The sequence below is a fragment of the Pogona vitticeps genome, chromosome 2 (assembly GCF_051106095.1).
Source record: "Pogona vitticeps strain Pit_001003342236 chromosome 2, PviZW2.1, whole genome shotgun sequence".
In the NCBI taxonomy this organism is placed as follows: domain Eukaryota; kingdom Metazoa; phylum Chordata; class Lepidosauria; order Squamata; family Agamidae; genus Pogona; species Pogona vitticeps.
The window spans coordinates 294,140,782-294,162,579 of record NC_135784.1 but is presented as its reverse complement, the minus strand read 5'-3'; the positions used below and the strand labels follow the sequence as shown (position 1 = coordinate 294,162,579).

The window sequence follows — 21,798 nt, the reverse complement described above, 5'->3', positions numbered from 1 at the left end:
AGAATCCCTTTCCATCAAGTCAAAATAAACACCTCTGCCATGGGCCCCATCCATTCCCCATCTCCTCCCTGGTTCTCCTCCATCACCTTTCTGCCTCTCTTGCCTTCTCCATGACTCAGGTGGGACCCAGAGAAATCTCCCTGTCCAGGTCCCTCCTTCCTATACTGTTCCACCATCACCACACCCAGAAGCCAGAGACTCAAGTGGAGCAAAAGACACCACGACCACAGCAGCAACAACTTTTCAATGCTGCCACCTTCTTGGGTGTCAGCGTTCGCAGCACACACCACGTGCTCATCTCCATTCAGACTTGTTTGAGATGGGCGAACGGTCCAGTCTGAAGCGCTGACATTAATCTTCCAAAGGCAGAGGCAGAGGAGCAGAGAGAAAGGAGCAAGAACAGCTCTTTTAGAAGCAGTAGGAGTGTTGTGATAAGAAAATCCCCCAAAGGAGTATAGAAAGAACTCAGAACTTCTGCAATTCCAGTTCAGATTAAAATTATCTATCTGTGGGCCAAGAGGATTAAAATAAAAAAACCATTCTGTAGTGTATACCATATTTAATATAATAAATATAAAAATAATTGCAACTAAAAATAACCATGGCAACCTCCTTGGGCTTGGGAACCCACGACTTATAGCTAAGACTCCTCAAAGGATAGGGAAGTTCTTTATTTGTTAGAAATGTCCAAGTTAGTAGACAGTCACATGTACGTATATGTGATACAAACACACTGATAATACAGCCATTTAAATATAGAATGGTACCACTGATTCATGCATGCAAAGATGTATTTGTGTAACCAATACTTTGTGAAAGTGATTTGCTTGGAAAAGTGAATGCTTGAGTGCTGACTCAAGCAAGGCATGGATTCATTTCTGTCATTTGCACATGGAAAGGAGAGCAGCCTATTCTCCCACAACTGAACGGAAGTTCCCTGTAGCCTATGAACCAAAACAAAGGCATATAAGCAGGTGGGCGTGACCTCTAATGGGACTCAGCCCCAGGCAAAGATGGGTTTTATTCTCCCTGGATCTTTAGGGTAGGGATGTGAATCTTGCTTGTTCTTGATGAGAAACTCCTTTTCTCTTTCTACCCCCGCCCCCCTGTCCAGTTCAGGGCTTCTGCTGACCAAGGGATTGCTGGGGGAGCCTTCAGAACTGTATCTTCCCCCTGTGACATCCGGTCAAGTGCAGAATTAGACCGACTTATCACAAAACAGGCAAGAAATGACTGGGACTGTGTCCCATAAACTCTGGGCTTGTGATAGTTTGTTATGCAAGGGCAAGTTCTTAATCCATAGCAAAGGCATGGCGTTAGTGATTAACAATAAGCACCAGTGGTTTTGTGATCCCACAAACAACTCCTCTTTTTGCCACAGGGCTGTGAAAATGACCTTCCTGCTCTCTCTTTATCCCTTTCCCCTTCAAGTAAGGACTGTTTTCTTTTAACTTGTTTCCTGTGAATAAGTAACTACCCCAAAGTTCTTTGATTAGAGAAAAGGAAAGGGCATCTGGTGGAGGAAAAGAGTTGATCTCTCTGCCCCTTCAGGCATCCAAGTGGAATGTTAAAATAAATTTGAAAAATTAGATTTAACAAGGCCAGGCCATGTAAGGTGAGGGATAAGAGTGCAAGCAATGTTCCAGGCTGTTTAGCACACTTGTGGTAAACTTGATGGGAATGATAAGGAACTGAGCTTTCTGCTGAAAAGGAATTGTTTTGCAAGAAGGGCTGGTTGTCAAAACTGCCATGGGTGACCCTCTGTTGCACATGCAACATATCTGACCGTAAAGGACAGGTGCAATAAAATGGAATATAATAATAACACTATGTTTATATCAAGGAATGGCAAGGTACAAGTCATCTAACGTGATGTAGTCAGAGCTGAAAAGTCATCTGACAAAAGTTCTGAAAAACATTAAATTTCTTAAATTGTGAATTCCTCTCTTTTCTCACATAGAACCGTTAAACTTGGCAGCATGGCCATGCTATTTATGAGTTCACTCTGTCTGAAACACTTCACGGTAGATACCTGTTTCACAGCTGAAAAAAGTTACTCTCTTTTTTTGGATGACTATGCCCCAAATTCCTCCAAAGAACATAACTACCAGCCCTGCTGGCTGCAGGTTCATATAAAGTATACACGAAAGTGACTTCTCCAAGTTCTGAACCTCCCACCCTATTATTTTTACAGAATGTTGAAGTGAAATTGAAATACGAGTATTTATTTGCCCAGGATTGTCTTTGTTGTCATTTAGTACATTCATATCCTGTTTTTCTACATTTGATACTTTAATGTTTATTTCAGAAGAGGTGACCATGTGCCTCTATGCTAGCATATCAAGCAAAAAGAAAAAAAAATAAAAAGAATAAAGAAGACAAAAACATTGTGGCACCTTGAAGACTAACTGATGTATTTTCACTGAGCTTTTGTGGACATTGCCATATTCTTCTCACCTATAGCTTGGGATTAATTTAGCCACCAATCATTGTCATTGTTTACGGAACAATGCTTCCTGGGAGGGGAACTGAATATCCAATGGGTTCTTAAAAGTCATTGCCAGGTCAACAACATGGGCCCAAATACAACCCAAATATAAATATTTGCCATGTGTCTGACAAAGTGGACTTGTCCATGAAAGCTCACATTAAAATACAACAGTTAGTCTTAAGAGACCACTATGTTTTTCTTTTTATTTTTCCCTTTTATTTTTGCTTACTGTTTGTCAGCTGTGTCCCCAATAAACATTAACTTACCAAAAATAATGTTTGAAACCAAAAAGCAATATAGTCTAAGTTCTATCAATTAAAAAAATCAAATATAATATTAAAAACCCTGAATATCAACATAATATAAAAATTTAAGCAAAGAAATAATTTATCAAGGTTGTGATAAAACAAGTATCAAATGTAATCCTAAGGAAAACTAAGCAATAAAGAAGATGGTCTCAACACCACCACAAAGAGGCACAACTGTGATTGTCAGCCCAATAACTTCCCATTCGCTAAGATTTCAGGTCCAAATCTTGAGACCAGGGGGAAGTTCTCATGATGCTACATGCGGTGGGCCCTTGTGTGACAACTGTACAATAGTATCTGTGAGTGTACATTGCTGACCTGAGCTAAAATAAATAATATATAAAATGGAGCAGAGTCTGCACACAAACTGCTGTGTGCTTATCGATAAAAAAAAACCCACTGGCAGGGCAGAAGTTGATATTCTGCCTTGTGTACGTTTGTGCCATCAATTGATAGTAAATAATCACTTGGTCTCTGTTAAAACATTAATAATGTTTACTTTTTAGAAACATACTTATAATAAGCTCACAATGCTAAGATGTATTGCATTCATTATACACATAGTTTGTACTTGATGACAGACATATTTATTGCAATAAACAAGTATATCTCACATCCTAACACTATTACATATTTGGCCCTCTCTGGCACCATCAACTATTGGTCACATATTGGGCCCTATCTGAGAGATTTGTAACTGGCACTTGCTTTGTATATCTCTCTGGTTGATGCGAGACACATTCCCATTGGTCAGAATGCTTCACCATGCACATATATCATTCCAGTCCCTCCATGCAAACACATTTACACTGCGGGCTAAACTGCGGAAGCCTCTGTGCTGAAAGGTCTGTAGATCTTCAGCTGTAAGATCGAATCCACATGACGGAGTGAGCGCCCGTCACTTGTCCCAGCTCCCGCCAACCTAGCGGTTCGAAAGCATGCAAATACGAGTAGATAAATAGGGACCACCTCGGTGGGAAGGCAACAATGTTCCGTGTCTAAGTCGCACTGGCCATGTGACCACGGAAGATAGTCTTTGGACAAACGCTGGCTCTATGGCTTGGAAATGGAGATGAGCACCTCCCCCTAGAGTCGAACACGACTGGACAAAAATTGTCAAGGGAAACCTTTACATTTACCCTTATCTATACATACCGTGTTGTACAATTAGATATACCAATGGATTAACTTCCCATTCTATTAGGTTTTCAGGGCCAAGCCCTGAGTCTAGAAAGAAGGTTCTCACGATGCTACACATGTTGGGCCATTGTGTAACAGCTGTATCTCTGGGTGTATACGACAGTCAGATAGATAGTATGGGTTTCCTGCAGAGCATCCTAAAAAGAATTTCTTTTGTGTGCTGAACACACACAAACATCTCCACACTGAGCGAATGAGCTCTGGTGGGATTTGAGAGTGGGGAAGAAATGAGGAACCAGGAACTGAGCAACCAACATTTCCTCCTCCAGTACTTTGGGCCTGGAAATGGGTCTCCTTACCTGGAGACCCAAAGAAACATAAATATTTCTTGAAACTACAGAACGCAGCCTGAGAACTATGTCAGCTGAAGGTAATTCTCTTCTGCCTTATCAGTATAAAAGCTTCCCGCTTACTCTCTTTATTCCACCTGCAAAGAAGCAGAGGATGTGTGTGTGCATGTGCACACATGCTTCTGCACAGCACTACAGCTGTTTTGGGCATTGCATGCTGTGCAAAGACATGTTCATTTCAGTCCTTCTTTTCACATTCAAATAAGGAGCAAATAAGGACAGAAGACTCCTGAGTTATGTTTCATCTTTGAAATGCATGATAACATTCTTGTGGTTTTCTGTCATAAACAGTCCCTTGTTACAAACCATGCCAGGCACAAATGAACTGGCAGATAGAGATTTGCCGAATCCCTGCCGGCAGATTTAAAAACAAAACAAAAAACCATGGAAAATGGGTTGTTCTAAATGGGAATCAGTGCCTTTGGGAATCTGAAGCAGGGCCGTTCAAAACACATGCCCGTGGCCCTCTTCATTCTTCTTGGCCCTTTGGTCTTCGGTCTCTATTTCCATCTGTTCTTACCTCCTTTTCCAATAAAGGATACCAGCTATAACATCAGTGGCCCTGCAGCCACCGGAACAACTTACACGACCTAAGCATATTTCCAAATGTTGCTTCAGTTCTGCCTGAGAGATATCTGCAAAATTTAGCTGCATGCATTTGACTTGTAGCAAGCAGCTCCTTAGATGGCCATTTACTGCTGTCAGAGATTTAAAAAGTCATTTTTTTTTACACAATGGCCTCTTGCCATGTGCTGTCTCATAAACACTGGATTATGAGGACTGCAAAGGAGACGGAAGGAGGCAGAAGAAGGTTGCAGATGATTATGAGTCCTCCATAAGTACAGACTGGCTGTGTGGCTGACACAGGCACAAAGCAGGGCTAATTCAAGTCCCTTTCAATCATTTTCTAGGCATCTTTGTACTGTACAGAAGCCTCTTTATTTTGCTTCTCTCTGTCTCTTTAAAAATCCATGTCCAGCAGGCTTGCATTGTTATCTTTCACCAAGAGAGGGAGCTGACCTGCTAGTTAAATGTTCTGAATTTAGTCTGGAAACAAATGTTAGAGCTGCTCTGTAATTACAACTGAATCTCCTTTAATGACGCAGGGAGGTGGTTGAAACAGCCTTTCTCTGAGCTCAGTTACAGGTGGGAGAAAAACTGTTTTTGAATTGGGTTTAACATGTTTCAAAGCAATTTTTATTATGCGGACTACACAACACACAGGGAAGTGTGGATTTATTTTGATGGGATCTGTGTTTTTTGGTCATAAATTGCATTAAAATAATACATTAACGTTGATTTGTTTCTCATCAAAGAGGAGGAGAAGCATCCATTTCTTGAACATTTTCAAAAGGTTTTAAAAAGTAACATCATGAATCTTTCTACTCACTCAAATAATTAGTTGTTCTGCATCTATATTCTTCCTTCCAAGACAAAAGACACTTATACACCTTTCCAATGAGCACTACCTCTATACAAGTAATACCCTACCTTGGCACTTCCGATGCTTCCGTAGTTTAACTACTGGAAGCCCTGGCAAGCACTGTCAATAGGAACTACAATTCATCAACGTCAGACGTCTCTCAGGTGGGAATCAATGATTCTTTTAATACTTTAAAATGCACTTATTTACCAAACAGATGGTTTCCTGAAAGTATCATCTTGAGAAAGAACAGCTCAGCTTCCCACAGCCTCACTGTCCTACAGCCTATATAGGTCACTCACACAACTGAAAATTATTCCTAACTTTCTCTTCCATTAGTCACATTTGCTCCAAATGTAAACTTTTAAAAGCATTTCTCAAACTAAATTTTACCTGTAGGAGTGTGTAAGAATTTGGTAAATGGAAGACTCATTTCATGTTAGGTCTTCTTCTCCTATAGCTTTCCATTGTTCATAGCTTTATTGTTTTTCCCCAGTGACTCTTGTCCTCTCAAGATATGTCCAAAGTAGAGATGGAGACGAAGTGCCAAAATGGCACTCTGTCTTGATTCATGGGTCATCAAACTTGATGGCCCATGAACCACAAATTGCCCCCCAGTGACCTGACGAACAACGAATCAATTCATTATTTGTCGGGTTTTTGTTTTTTGTTTTGCTTTCTCCCCTCTTGTTAAGCCCCGCAGGGCATAGCAAGAGGAGGGAAAGCAGGGATCAAAGCAATCCCACAGCAGCAGGGGGATCCCCTTGATCAGTCTTTGATCCCTTCCCTCCTCTTCTTATGCTGCATGGGCATAGGAATAGGAGGAAAGGGGAACCAAGGCATCCTCCAACCCGGGGTGGGATTCCCTTGGGGCAGGCTTTAAGAAACCACCTGAAGGGAAAACCCCTCTCTGCTTATGCCCCTGAGGAACAGATGATCCACTGGAGCATAAGCAGAGAGAGAACGAAGGGATGACTATAAAAGGGTTATATTTGTTGTTTCATATTCATTGGGGTCTTTGGACCCCAAGAATATGAAGCAGTAATTATCTGACAAATCATATTTAATGAATATCCTGATTCATTTTTATATTCGTCCCCATGTCTAGTCCAAAGTTTCAGTTTATTCAGAGCTTCCATGGAGTTTAGCTTCATGATGGTATTGCCTTCATTTTCCTTGACATGCTCACTCTCCCACGCAGTGTCAAGCTATACAATGAACAGGAGATTCTGGACTAGTTTCAGGCAAAGGTGTTATAATATTCATTGAGCAAGAACATTTGAAGGTGGTCAAAAAAACAACTGGCTCTGTACACAGGTATGTGAATGTTTTTCTGTAGGTCAAGATATGAGATCCTGAATTTTAGGACACTAGACTAATAGTTGTCACCAGGCCCAGATAGCAATTACATTATGGGATTTGTCTACCTTGAAAAAAATGTTAGATTGGAGGAGGCTATTCTAAGTGACCAAAAGAACACCTTTGAAGGAGCCAAGAACAAATATGTCACCAAAGATCAATGGATGTAAACTACATAAGCCTACTGTTAATCAATGTATTAATTTTAAGATAATCAAATAGATGACATATTTCTAATATTCAATACCAACAAATTTCTATTTAGATCTGATATTCCAACCACTGTCAAATGTTAGCATCCTAGAGAGATGATTGTGGTGACCCAATAATATCTAAGATAAAAGAAAGAAACACGGATTGATAGCAGACATGAGGCATCCAAGCATCTGATTCTGCAATTCAAATAAAACTGGCAATGCTCCTTACATTCTTTTCAATAACTTTAGGAATAATAACAAGTAATAACCACAAATCAACAATGCATTACTTTTCTTCTGATAGTAAGCCTTCGTGACATGCTCCATTTGCTGCCTACGTCTTGCTACCAAGACATTTGCTCTCTGAACCTAAATCCCAACCCAGTTAATATTCTAAGTGAACTTTGCTCATGACAATGTTTATTGAAGTTTTATAAACTTCGCCATAGAGACAAGGGAGGCCAGAGTTGAAGGAAAATATTGCCAAAGGGAAAAGTTATCCTTTCAAGTTATGGGTTCAAATAAAACTCAAGTAGCTGAAAGCCACCGAGAACAAGCAGTTTAAACCGGATGAGTTTAACTGAGCAACAGAACATGGAATACGGGGCTACAAATTCAGCTCGTCTTCTGAAAGTCACATGTGATGCTCAATCACATGGCTTTGTCCTAGATTTTCTAAAAACAAAGTACAATAATAGTGGGTGTGATCTAAAAGTTATGGAGAGGAAAATATTTCAACTCTTCCCTCTAAGGCACTTTTCTATTGAAAAAGGAATCCTTCCCAAGCTGTTAGTATCTGTGACTTTTCTCCTATGAAGTATTTTCAGGAAAAAAAATATTGCTATCAAGGAAATTGAGACACCTCTCACTCTACACTAGTCCTGTTTCAGATTATGACTTCCACAGTTACAGTTTGCAAATGTGCATGGTGTGTTATGGTGTGGTAGGAGGAGCACTCAAAAACAAGCTATACATGAACATCATTGGACACAGCATTCTCAAGAATTCATTATCTGTTCTCATGGAGTTCCCTTTTTAATATTTGCAGTGCGGACATTTGCACCAGCAAAATTATCTCAGGTGAGTGCACTGCATCAGATGGTATCTTCTTACTTTCTTGGCTTCTTGTAGCAACGTGCAGAGGCCTTGAAGTGATAGAAATGCTTAAACCAGGATGCTGTTTTCTCATCTAAATCCCACAGGATATGCATCTGGCCAGCACATATCTGGGCAGGTGCTGGAACAAAAGGCCATAAAAGGCAGTTGCCAAACTACGAAACTAAAACTAGGCTACAAGCAGCCAGGCAAACACACTGGAGGGGCGTGGATTTGAATTTTTACAATAAAAATAACATTTATAGAGAGAGTTAGGAGGTCATCTGTTTGGGTAAAACCTGGTTCAGAGAGCTGGAATCTATTCTCAGTGGCACATTTTCTTTACATCTCTTTTATTATTCAGTCAAATAACGACTGTTTTGAGATCTGCTGACTGATGTTTTTATTTCATACTACCATGGCATGGACAAAGCACCATGGCTGAGTTCTGCTGTAACAATAAACTATCAGAGATCAACTTAGTAATCAAAAATACACTGAGTCAGCCAACTGAGTTAGCTTTCTGGGCAATGGGAGGGTAAACTCAGTTTAAAGTTTATTTCAACTTAAACTATGAATGAACTGTTAGAAGTAAGTTGAAACTTAAACTTGTACCCCATTTATTTTACCTTATTCCTCTAAAGAAAGAATTGAGAAGAAGTATTGAGGTCTGCAAAGTTTCCCTGCCACAGTCTCCACCCAACCAAAAAAGGTTACGGGCGGACTTCCTCCCCTTTCCCTCTTAAGTGGTTCGCATCCCAAATAAGGAGAGAGGCGGAGGAATCCCTATGTCATTTCTAACTTTTTTCTAAACAATGCAGGAAGAAACCTGCCTGACGAAGCTCATGTGGCAGAGATAATATTAGAGGCAGTGAAACAAGATGTGGCATAAAAGATTTTCCATTTATAGGACCCTCCTTTCATTTTAGATTCTTGCAGCCTTATAAGAACCTAAACAACAACAACAACAATTGCTGCTGCTACATGTTGTGAAGTCAGTTCTGACTTCTGGTGACTTTGCATTGTTTTCTAGATATAGGGTACTCAGAAGTGGTATATAATTCATATTTTTTGTGAGCAGTGTCAAATTGACCAGCATATCTCAGGAAACAGAGGCAAGCTCTTTTCCCATCTCTGGGTGCTCAACCATGTATGTACTCAACCCCTTGAACTATCCAGCCTCTTGCACCCTTAAACTCTCACAAACTGGTTACATTTTCAAACATATATGTATGAAAGATAAGCAGTTCAAAGAGCTGGAAACTTTTTGAAAAAAACACAACCTACAAACAGTATTCAAGCCCACCACAAAAATACAACAAATGTTACGGTCAGCAAAGGACAGAAGGGACCCCCTCACCACCGCAGGAATATACCGGATACCTTGCAGTTGTGGCTAGGTATATATTGGAACCACAAAACGAAGCATCCACACCAGAATCAAAGAACATGAGAGACACTGCAGACTAAAACAACCAGAAAAATCTGCAGTAGCTGAACATGCCCTGAAACAAACTGGACATGAAATTCTATTTCAAAATACTGAAATACTGGACAACACCAGCAATCATTACGTCAGACTGCACAGGGAAGCCATTGAAATCCACAAGCACAAGCACAGTTTCAACAAAAAAGAGGAAAGTATGAAGCTCAACAAAACTTGGCTCCTAGCTATCAAACATACTACATGCTAAAGGTCAACGAACTCTACTCACCCACAAGGACAGGGGATCACTACACACAAAAGACCAGCTAATGACACCCATCAACCACAGGAACAGATAATCTCTTCTCCTTAGCACAACAATACACCCACAACAATACACACTAATCACCCATCAACAGAAAAAGACAAAAGCCTATCTCACAGCCATAAATACTGCACTCCCAAGCCAACTACACCAGAGCACAGGTTGCTGTCCTCTGAAGATGCCGGCCACAGAGACTGGCGAAACGTCAGGAAGAACAACCTTCAGAACACGGCCAAAGAGCCCAAAAAACCCAGAACAACCAAAAGATAAGCAGTCTTCAACAATGTTTTCTCTTTGAGCTGACTTTTCTTCCCTTTCTTCTTCTTCTTCTTCACAAGCCATGTAACAAACAACTCTATTGTAGATCCTATCTCGCACTGCATTTAGCCGTACAAAGAAAATGTTATTATGAGATGGAAACAACTCACAATAACATAACTACAGGCAAACTTTGTACTTGGCTCAGCTCTTGATTAAATAATATGTATGCTTGCGTAGGTCAGACTGACTGAAATCTCATTTTGGATCTAATGCAACTCTCTGAAACAGCATAAACATGATCCGATCTGGACTCTAACACTCTGTATAGAAACCTTACGAATTTCCCAGTGAAATTCTCGTTTTCTAGTGTTATATGATTTTGACATATGTGCTCTCTAGAGTCTATGCATAGTACATGTGTGTGTGTGTGTGTGTATCTGACAGAGTGAGGAGGCGAGCAAGTAGGCAATAAAATTACCACAGTCAAACACTATAATCATATGCCACTAATTTTGTTCTTTTACATGCTTTTGATTTTGTTTCCTTTTTTCTCCTTCAAGGTGGCTTATAGCACTGGTTCTTAACCTTGGGTTACTCAGGAGTTTTGGACTGCAACTCCCAGAAGCCTTCACCACCAGCTGTCCTGACTGGGGTTTCTGGGAGTTGCAGTTCAAAAGCATCCGAGTAACAAAGGTTAAGAACCACTGGCTTATAGTATGACTGAAAAGTACAATTAATTGCTGTAGCGTTCGCTCCTTGTGCCCCTTGCCTGACTCCCCAAACACAGAGCACACGAAGGCAAACCAAGACTCCTTTTCACCCCGCTGCCACCAGTTGATCACTAAATCAACATTACTTCTGGAAGGATGAAGATGCAGGTCCAAACTTCACTGTCTTTCAAATAAAACTTGTTTATTGATTACAGATGTTTGATTATTAATCATAGGTAACTTCTATAGGTTTATTAATCATCAATCTCAACCTTCTATTTGTCATAACAGTTCTTATTCACTCTTCACTCTAATCACACCTCAGATCTCCCAAAATACAGTACCACACTCTATCTCTCCACTCTCTACAGTACTCTGACTCTCTTCTCTCTGACTGACTAACTCACTGACTCCGCCTCTTTATTACATATCTCTCGGCTCCGCCTCTCAGCAACATTAGCCTGCAACATGAATATACATGACTACTTTACATAATAATGGTGAATGCTACAATTGCAAATATTAAAACATAACTAAACGAGTTAGCATATTAAAACTGACATGTTTAAAAATCATTTTATACATGTCAGTTAGAAACAGTGATTACACTTAAACAATAGAAAAGTAGGGCAGGCAGTTGGTTGCCAAATTCCTATCCTAACAAGAAGGTTTTCACATGAAGGTGGAAGGACATCTGGAAGATGGCCAATTTAGCCTCCCTTGGCAGGGAGTTCCACAATCTGGGAACAGCTACTAAAAAGATCCTGCCTTTTGTCCTCGCTAAGCTTGTTAACAAAAGAGGGGGATCAAGAGAAGGGCATTTCTCAGAGCCTGAGAAAGCCTTTATAGGAGATTACAATCTTTCAGAGAGCCTTCACTCAGTCATATAGGGATTATGGATCACACCCAACACTTTGAATTGTGCCCAGAAATGGACTAGTAACCAATGAAGCTGTTGCAACAGTGGAGTTATATGCCACCTATAACAGTATTTATTTATTTATTTATTTATTTATTTATTTATTTATTTATTTATTTATTTATTTATTTATTTATTTATTTATTTATTTATTTATTTATTTATTTATTTATCCCATCATCAGTCTGTCTGCATTTTAGATGAGCTGCAGGTTCCAAACAGTTTTCAAAAGAAGCATGTTACAGCATTCTAAATGAGATGTAACTAAGCCAATTATCACTGTGACTACATCAGATAACACCAGGAATGGTTGGTGCACTAAGTTTAATTGTGCAAATGCACTCCTAAGAACCCAAGCTCGGGGGCTGAATCTGGGTGTACTTCCATACAGCAAACTTATGGCTCTAATGGTAGTTGAACCCCATCCTGTACAGGTCTTATGATCTTCTTTTGACTGACTGGGAGCACATCTATCCTTCCGGATTAAATGTCAGTCATCCAGTCCATTATTGACATAATTGGTTTAGAACAAAAACAACTTCCTCAAATTTAGATGGAAATGGTATGGCTCAAAATCCCAATTTCTCCTTACAATGGTTTCAGGTATAGGTTGAGCAGAATAGGGGACAAAGCAGAGCCCTGATAGACACCAGAGGCCAGTTGTGAAGGTGTCAAATGGAAGCTCCCTAGCATCACCTTTTGAACTTGCCCCTCCAGGAAGGACCAAAGAGATTACAAAACAGTGCCTCCATCTCAGAAAGCTGACCCACTGTAGTAACTGGTACTGAAACCTTGTGAGGTCAAGCAAAATGAATGGGGATGCACTCTCCAATCCAAATTACAAATTAAAGACAATTGATTCCTTTCTTGAGTCAATTTACCTCATTTTAGGTCTTCCTCTGTTTCTATTCACTTCAAATTTTCCTATTGTTATTGTCTTTTTCAGCACATTTTGTGTTCTCATTACATATCCAAGTTACAATATTTATTTATTTTCGATAACACATTAGTATGTTGCTCTGTATCCTGAGATCTCAAGGCAGAAAGCTACAGTAAAAACAATGGAGAACAATTCAATATTTTAGAATCATGCATAGTGGGGAATTGAACTCCCAACCTCCAGCTGTGGAGCCAAAAGTTGGCCATTCAGTTCTCCACTATGCATCTCAGAAGAGTCAGCCAATGTGGCCTGGGACAAGCTGCACAGTCCCAGATTGCCCCAGAAGATGGGAATCGTAAACCAGTTTTGAGTACTCTCTGCCTGCAAAATTCATGGAAAGTGTTGCCAAAAACCAGAATTAACTTGAAAGTGCATAGAAATCAAACGTTGCATAATATATTAAAATCAATAACAATAAAAAAGGTCCCAAAGGCTACTAAAGCCATAATCCTTAATCCTTGAAGTCTTAATGAATAACTATGTTTTAACTTGTCACTGAAATCAGGTTAGTGTTGGTGTCTGTCAAGCCTCTAAAGGGAGAGCATTCCATAAATAAAGGAATCCCACCCATGCTTCTTTCTGAGAAAATAAGAATGCTTGTGCTCATTAGAGAAAAAAGGAAAGTGTGCTTAGATAATCATTCTGCATCTCAAAGGGATGAATCCACAAATTATCATGCTCTAGTATCAACTGGATATGTGTACTCTCCAATAACTATGTTATCCTTGTGTATACCATGATCTTGTAGTTTAAGCTTCAAAGCCTTGTTCACTCTTCTACATCCTAGCTATCTAGTGAAAAACCTGGCATAAATCAGCTAGGAAATAAACCAGATGGTGAAATCCTCCTTATTATCAGATTTAGATACCTTGCGAATATGCAAATTTTGACATCAGTTGAGGTCCTCAATGTTATTTTGGAGGTCTGTTGTGATCTTTTCTATTTTCTGTATGTTTGTAGTATGTTCTTGGCCTGGCTCAATGAGCAACTGATATTGGTCAGTTTTGTGGAAAGCCTTCTGTTTTACATCAATAGGTGACACTGCTTCCAGTTTTGAAGTTCTGCATGGAGCTTTTGGAACAGGCCTTGGAGTAAGTTACCCAGCTGCTGTTCAGATTTAAATTTGCAGCCCTTGGTACCTTTAGATATGTCTCATGCCATGTTGAAAGGCTCATCTTGTGCCAGAAGATCAGTTACATCTTCAAAATGAAGTAGGCAATAATGTCCTTTTCACATGTGAAAGCTTGTTGCATTCCTTAAGAGCCTTAGGCATATGAGATGAAGATGAAGTTTGTTTAATCTGCTTTAACTTGATGATTCAGTGGACCAAGAGAGAAGTGATGGGATTAAGCTGCCATCTCCTTTGGCAATTAGCGACACCTCCCTAGGTACTGTTGTATGTTAACTGCTTCTGCTTTATCATGTCAGCTGTCAAACATGTTTTGAGACACTGCAAAAGAAAAGCTGACTACTAGGGCATACCAGCTTTCAGATACTGTACACAGGTTTGTTTTTTTCCAAAATGGAAACCTTGGTAAATATCTAATTCAGCCATTCAGAGGTGGAAATCTGTGACTAGAGGAAGATGAATATTTATCACCTGAATATGGGACTTTAATATTTGAGGATTACTATTCTACCAACTATTATGTATCCCTACCCAATCTGGTTTCTACTGATGCTTCTTTTATATAATACTATATAAGAAATCGATTTTCAGCTTTGCTACTTTAAAGCAACGAAGATGTGTGATGTATATTTCATCCCAAGCAGTGTGTTTCACCCAAAGTTGGAGAAAAATTTGAATAAGAGTTGGGTTCATCTTTTGAAAACATGGATGACCAGTCAATATATGCTTGTTATCCCAACAGTCCTAGGTTTAACCTAAATCCTGCATGACACTCAACAAATACTGATCTACAGTATTTAAATCTATGCCTCCTATTCATCTCACCGAGAACTAGGGAAAGTTATGTTTTTGGATTATAACTCTAATAATCCCTATGCCAGGACAGCCAAAGCTATGATAACTAGGAGTTTTCTGGAGTTACATAACCCAACTAAAGGCTTGGTTGCACATGGGAAAAAAAAACCTGGTTTTGAATCGGCTTCAGCATGTTTCAAATCAATTTTTAAAATTCCAGTTACACAACGTACTGGGAAGCACAATTTGTTTTGTCCAGGAAGCAAAACCAATTACCATTTCATTTTTGTTCGTGAAGCAAAACCATCTCAAATCCAACTTCTGATTCATTTTCATAGTGTAATCACACGCTTAATTAACTTTTCTGATCTCTGCTTCCATTCCAAGAGAAGAAAGTTTCATAATATACAATAATATCTCTTCCTTTATAAAGTTTTTAGAATTTCAATCCTAGCCAGATGTATTCTAATTGGATACTGTTGACTCACTTATATAAAACTTGGCCACTGATTGCTTGTATACAAGGCACCTAGGCTCTGGGGACCTTCTTAAACAACATAGCAAAGCGCACCAGTATACAAACAAATGGGCTGATTACTAGATTTTCAAAATCTATAATATATGTGGAGATACGATGCCTCGGGGGATGAAAGTTTTGCCAAGCATTAACTTCTTTTAGGAAATTGTAGGCTAGTGAAAAAAAATATACTTCTGTAAAAACCTTTGTTAATAGAAAATGTTCAAGAGGGTTGAAACCAGTTCATTTTTTCATCAGTAGAAGCATTAGCAAAATGATTATGATGATATGAAAAAAAAACCAAAACAAAAAAAACCCTTGAATTTCACATTTAAAATCTTTGTGCTGTTTTTTGGGGGGAAAGTATTTCATTGCCAAGTAATACACAACATTTTCACAGTCAAACTCAGTGGGAAGAATGCGGCGCGCGCAGGAGGGGCGATTTTCGCGCCCTCGATCGGCAGCGCGGTTTGCCTCCCGGTCCCGGAAAGAAGCAAGCAACGGGGCCACGTGACAGTCTCTTTCGCTTTTGGCACCCACCCACCCGCCCGATTTCTATTGTGTCTCTAGGTCGCCTTTTTGGGGCCGGATAGGAATTTTTGACCTCTATCCTGATTGGCCGTTGGATGGGGGGATTTTTCGCCTATCCCACACTGGAAAAAGGTTTTGTTGGAAACCAAGGGTGGTTTTCTTTTCGGTCACACTGGCGGGTAGTGCGGGAATAACTGGTTGTCTCGGTGGGTCCCCCTTTTATAATTAATATAAAGCTAACAGCGGGTCACTCCTTACGCCTCTGCGGATCGTGCGATCACAGGGACGGGGGGGGGCTTATGCGCTGGGCCACTTACGGACCGAGAGTCAACAATATAGATGGCTCTGGGCCCGGGGTGTTTTGATTGAGGTCCTTCAGGTTCCTACGGTCGTTAGACGGATGGAACCTGGGGGCCTGGGACTCGCCCATTGACGGATAATAATATTTGGATGCCAGAGACTTATTTACCCGCACTACCGCAGGCCCCCTCAAGTTTGGATTGATTTATTGGTTGAATTTGAATTGGTTTTAATAAAGTGTGGCCCATAATTAAATCCAAAGAATCTTTGTCTTGCGTATTCATTTCGGGAGATGGGCAGGCAAAACTTGTTAAATCTTTTAGCTCTCACCTGTAAAAACACACAGAGGAGCAAAAATGATCTATATCCTTGCTTGCTACTGTCTTCCAGGTTGCCCTCCAGCATGTATACAAAAGTGCTTAATACATTCTAAAGCTATGTTGTGAACACTCATTATTTAAAAGAGAATAATCAATCTGTAAAACAGTTTCCAAAGGATGTCAGGTAGAAATAAATCATGCTTTTTGTTTTGCTTTGGTGGGGACCAGGGATTCTGTCTCATTGAAGACTTGTAATATGGCAAACGAGGTATGATAAATTCACTTTTCCATTAATGGCCTAAGGTTCACCCACATGTGGGAACAAGTCCTGCTGACAGGAAGTTCTGCCAAATGCACACACTAAATAAACTACTGGGGAAAACGAAAATAAAAATATCTTTCATTTTAATCTCTTTTGATTATGCAAGGATTAAGGGCCCGCTGTAAAAATAGTTGGCAACGCAATTCCAGGCCACAGTCAGACAGCACCTCTCCCACACCTCTTTTCTACTTATCTAATAACATTTCAAAATCCAAAGTGGGAAGACTGCCCATCCCATGTAAACATCTTGATTTGAGGGTTCAAACTGAAAACATAGCCAACGCAGCAAGATCAGTTAGCCTCCAAACATGCAACCTTTGAGGCTATCTTCCTAAAGGCTGTGAAAAAGCATAAAAATTAAGTCTATAATGGTACACGCACAGACACACACTCATTTTGAACTCACTTGAACTCAATAGCAGTTACGTCCAGGTAGAAATCCACAGGATCATGTGATCAGCTGGTTTTAAATGGATTATTATGCTCTGTTGTTTTTAAATGTGTTTTCAGCATTGATTTTATTTACCATTTTTATATACTTGTTTAATTATTTTTAAATATTTGTATATTTACTGTTTTTAGCTTTTAAATGTTGTCTTTTTGGTTATGTAAGCCACCTTGGGTCCTCTTAAGGAGAAAGGTGGGTTAAAAATATTTAAAATAAATAAATATCACCTTAACAGCAATTTAATAAGAATGGTGTAGCTGGCTGGATAGTTCAATGGTTTAGGCACCTGGCCGGGGAGCCAAAAGTTGGGAGTTTGATTCCCCCCACTGTGCCTCCTGGGAGAAAAGCCAGCCTATGTGACCTTGAGTAAGCTACAGTGGGGTCTTGACTTGAGAACTTAATCCGTATTGGAAGGCAGTTCTCAAGTCAAAAAGTTCTCAAGTCAAATCTGCATTTCCCATAGGAATGCATTGAAAACTATTTGGTCCGTATCTGCTCTTTTCCGTCCATAGAAACTAATGGGAAGCTGTTATTCCGCCTTCGACCACTAGAGGGGGATATTTTGTTTCTTTTTTTCTTAGGTCAAGAAAGGTTCAGGGAAGGCAGGGAAAATACAGTCCAGGCAGTACCAGGCAGTCTGAAGACTCCCAATCCACTCTCTAAACGCTGGGAGGAGTCAGGAAGCAGACAGGCACCCTTTTCACTGGCCAACAGTTAACTGAAAGTTCAAATTTTGCACTTTCCCTGCCTCCCACGTGGTTTTTTTTCAGTTCTTAACTCAAATCTAAGTACTTAAGTCAAGTCAATATTTTCCTATGAGAGTGGTTCTTAAGTCAAAATGTTCTTAACTCAAGCCGTTCTTAAGTCAAGACCCCACTGTACACAGTCCCAGGGTACCCCAGAAGAAGGGACTGGTGTAAACCACTTCTGTGTATTCTCTACCTTGAAAACCCTGGAAAGAGTTGCCATAAGCCAGAACTGATGTGATGGCATGCAATTATTATTATTAATAAGAACGGAGGTGAAAAGTCTGCTTGATGAATAACGGGTATTGTCACCAAGAACTGAATCCCAGTTCCAACTCTTATTCTAAGTGTTGCATCTATATATATTCCTAATTAGCAAACAACCATTTACTAGTATTTGTCTTCCACATTTTTTAAACAAGGCTTCTCTCTGTTGAAGGTAACGGTGAGGACAGCAAAAGCTGTTTCTCATGACCTGGGGTGAATCTGTGGATTACATGAATATGTACAAAAACACTTGTCAGCTGTATTTTCCCCCTTTCCTGGCCTCTGCCTGGCTAGGAAATGAATCCAGCAGTAAAGTGTCTCCTTCTGAGCCATTACAGACCTTACCCCACAGCCTGAACATATAGCTGCAGATGCAACATTTTCCATCAGAGACAGTTCAGATATGCAGCTATGAAACATGTCAAGTTTTCGAGACCACAATTTCACTTTTCCCTTCCCCTTTCAAGAAATCAGTCATACTATAATCACATAATTTATTCTAAAGTGTGATACAATTATTGCTGTTTTAGTGGTTTTGGCTTCGTCCGTGTATGTTTGATTGTTATTTTAATAATATTTTTATAGCTGCCTCAAAAAAATTCCACGTTGAAATGCAAGGCAGAATTTATTATTCTAAATTAAAATGAATATTAGGGTTGAACCCATATGTTATATAGCAATCACTAGAGTTGCTTACCTAGCATTCTGCTTCTTCCATCAGCCCTTCATGTCACTAACTTGCTTCCTTACTTCGGTCTTTAAAGCCAGACTACGGGTGAGGTTACACTGCTGATTTGTTTTAATTTTTGCTCTTATGTATTTTAAACTCAATTTATAATCACATAGTTTTTTAATATTTGTGTGCATTGACTTTGAAAATGATTACTCAAATATAAAGTAGGGCCTTTAGATAACTTCATTAACCAGCACGTTTGCAGACCAACAACAACAACAATATTTAATACCATTACCTACAAATGGGACAGAAAACCTATCCAGTTCAGTATATGGAAAACATCAGCTGTAGGTAATAATATCAGATTGTACAACTGGAATGAAAATCTTTAATTAGTGCTCGAAATAAAGATTTTCATTAAAATTAGATGTAATGTCTCGAAATGCAGCTGCTCCCCAATAAGGCACAAAATGTTTTAGCTAAATCAACTCGAATGATACTCAAAGGTCACTTAAACGAACCTCTGCTAATGAGGCCCTGTGGGCACCATTTTATTTCAACAAAGGCTAATCCTTAACGGGAAAATAAAGGCAAAAACAGACCAAATTACAGCTTCCAACCCAACAGGAAGAAGGCAAGAAGTTGCTCAACGTCAAATAATTCTCACAGACTCTTTTAACAGGACATTTTGGAATTGTTCTGCATCATAGAAGCCTGTATTGCTTATCCCTCATCACTTCAGTAGTATCACATCAGGGCTCTTCTCTGAATCTACCTGGATATTGTTAGTAGGATAGAGTAAAAAAAAAATCATTGTTCACCAACCATTTCTGGTGGTCAGAAAAAATAATTATGCCGCTATTGGTGGTGGTGGTGGTGGGAATTTTCAGAAAATCCAAAGAATATGATTGAAGAAGGTATGAAGAATGTAAGGTCAACAACAAGCCCATCCATGGCTCTATCAACATGGAACCTTAATTAGTGGCTGCCTGAGTAGGATTTTAAAATAGATGGCTGTGCCTTACTATTTTGAATGTCTTTTTGGTGCCACTTCATTTACTGTACTGTCTTTTAGTGTAGTATTTGATACCTTTTAGTATTTGTACGCATTGTATTTAGCTTTAAATACTGCCTTTGAATGAGGTAAGATGCCTTGGATCTTTTTTAAAGGGAAAAGTGTGGTAAAAATATTTTTAAATAAAATAAATAAAGAATAAATAAAAATGTCTGCTTCATAGAATTTCATTCCATGGGCAGTTCTTTACTGCAGTCATTTGAATGAGGGCATTTATTTTGGTTTTCCCAAAATAATGGCTATATTATTTGTCCAAAATAATGGATAGTTTATTCTTTATCTATGACAAAAAAAAATTTTATAGCACCTTATAGTCTAACATTCATCATATGCTTTCCTGGACTGCAGTCCAAAGTGGGCTGAGTTAACTCCAGCTTATTGGAATGGAAGCAGCAAAGTTGAGTTTTGCATACATGTGAGGCTCAGGTGCAAAATCAGAACCCTGGGTACAACGAAGACAGAGAATATGCCCCACTTGAACACAGTGGGGTATCCTGCTGAGTAAATATGTGTGGATAGGACTATGTTGCTTGAATTGCTCTTTACCTAAATTGAATCAGTGACTAAAACTTAGAGGCAGAACTGTGTAGATTGTGTGCATCACAATAGCTGCAATCACCTTTTGTAGCCATGCAAATGGCATTACCTTTGGAAGTAAATTGCCCCAGATTAAGAAATCATCATACACATTATCAGTTGCATGCTGCGTCAAACAACTAATTATCCAACTGATAACATATCTGGTGATTTCTTAACTTGGAGAAATTTGCTTCCAAAACGTAGCCCGTATGTGCTATGCTAATATAATGAAATAAGAGAATATGGGCCAATATTTATCTGCCCTGTGCTGAACAGGAATATACACATGCCATACTGTAGGTTATAGATCTGCACTGTCATTCCGGTTCTCTAATTCTATGCTTGAGTGTGCTGTTTCAGCAGGATCAGGGCTCACAGGGACCCAGCTGGTAATGAATTAGAAATTTCTTTGGCAACACTGTTATGATGCAAAGCAACATCTGGAGAGGCTTGGATTACTGTATGTTTTTCCACTTTGTCAGCCAAATGAGTACGGCTGGAACACACCTGTTATGGCAGAAAATGACAAATCCACTGATTATGAAAAGCAGAAGCTTGGTCTGAGCCTTCTTTGTTAAAGTTCATCCAGGAGAGGATGACTTTAGTGGAGGTGTTGAGTAAAGAGCTGTCACTGATTTGGAAGCTTCTGCAGTACATTTGAGCTTTCTCCCATTATTTTATTCCAGACCAGATAGAAATCTTTAATAAGGTGATAGTAGGCATCCTTCAGTCTCAAGAGACTATGGTAACGTGCTCTGAATAGAGGTCTTGGAACAGCGTCTAGTGTGGCTGAGAAGGCCAATTAGAGATTGACAATCCCTTTCACACCAAAGACAAATACAATCTGTGTCCTGTCCAGCTCCCTGATTTGGCTGGTTTCAGGACTGCCTCTTTGCCTCGGCCTGCTGAACAAGTGTCTCTTCAAATTGGGAGAGACCACGCTGCACCGCCTGCCTCCAGGCTGAATTAGGTGGTATGCTTCCTACATTTGACTCTTGCAGTTTTTCCACAGATACTGTTCTAAACATCCGAGGAAGGATATGTACACTCGCTCTGTGGTCTCCCACACTTTCCCTCTGTTTTTCTCTG

The 21,798-nt window shown here is 39.6% G+C and overlaps 1 protein-coding gene across 3 annotated transcripts in view; it reads right to left on the bottom strand.

Annotated features, from left to right (window-relative positions):
- The window catches only part of PRLR (prolactin receptor), a 129,851-nt gene that overhangs the window by 28,249 nt on the left and 79,804 nt on the right, over window positions 1–21,798 (bottom strand). The window lies entirely within an intron of this gene.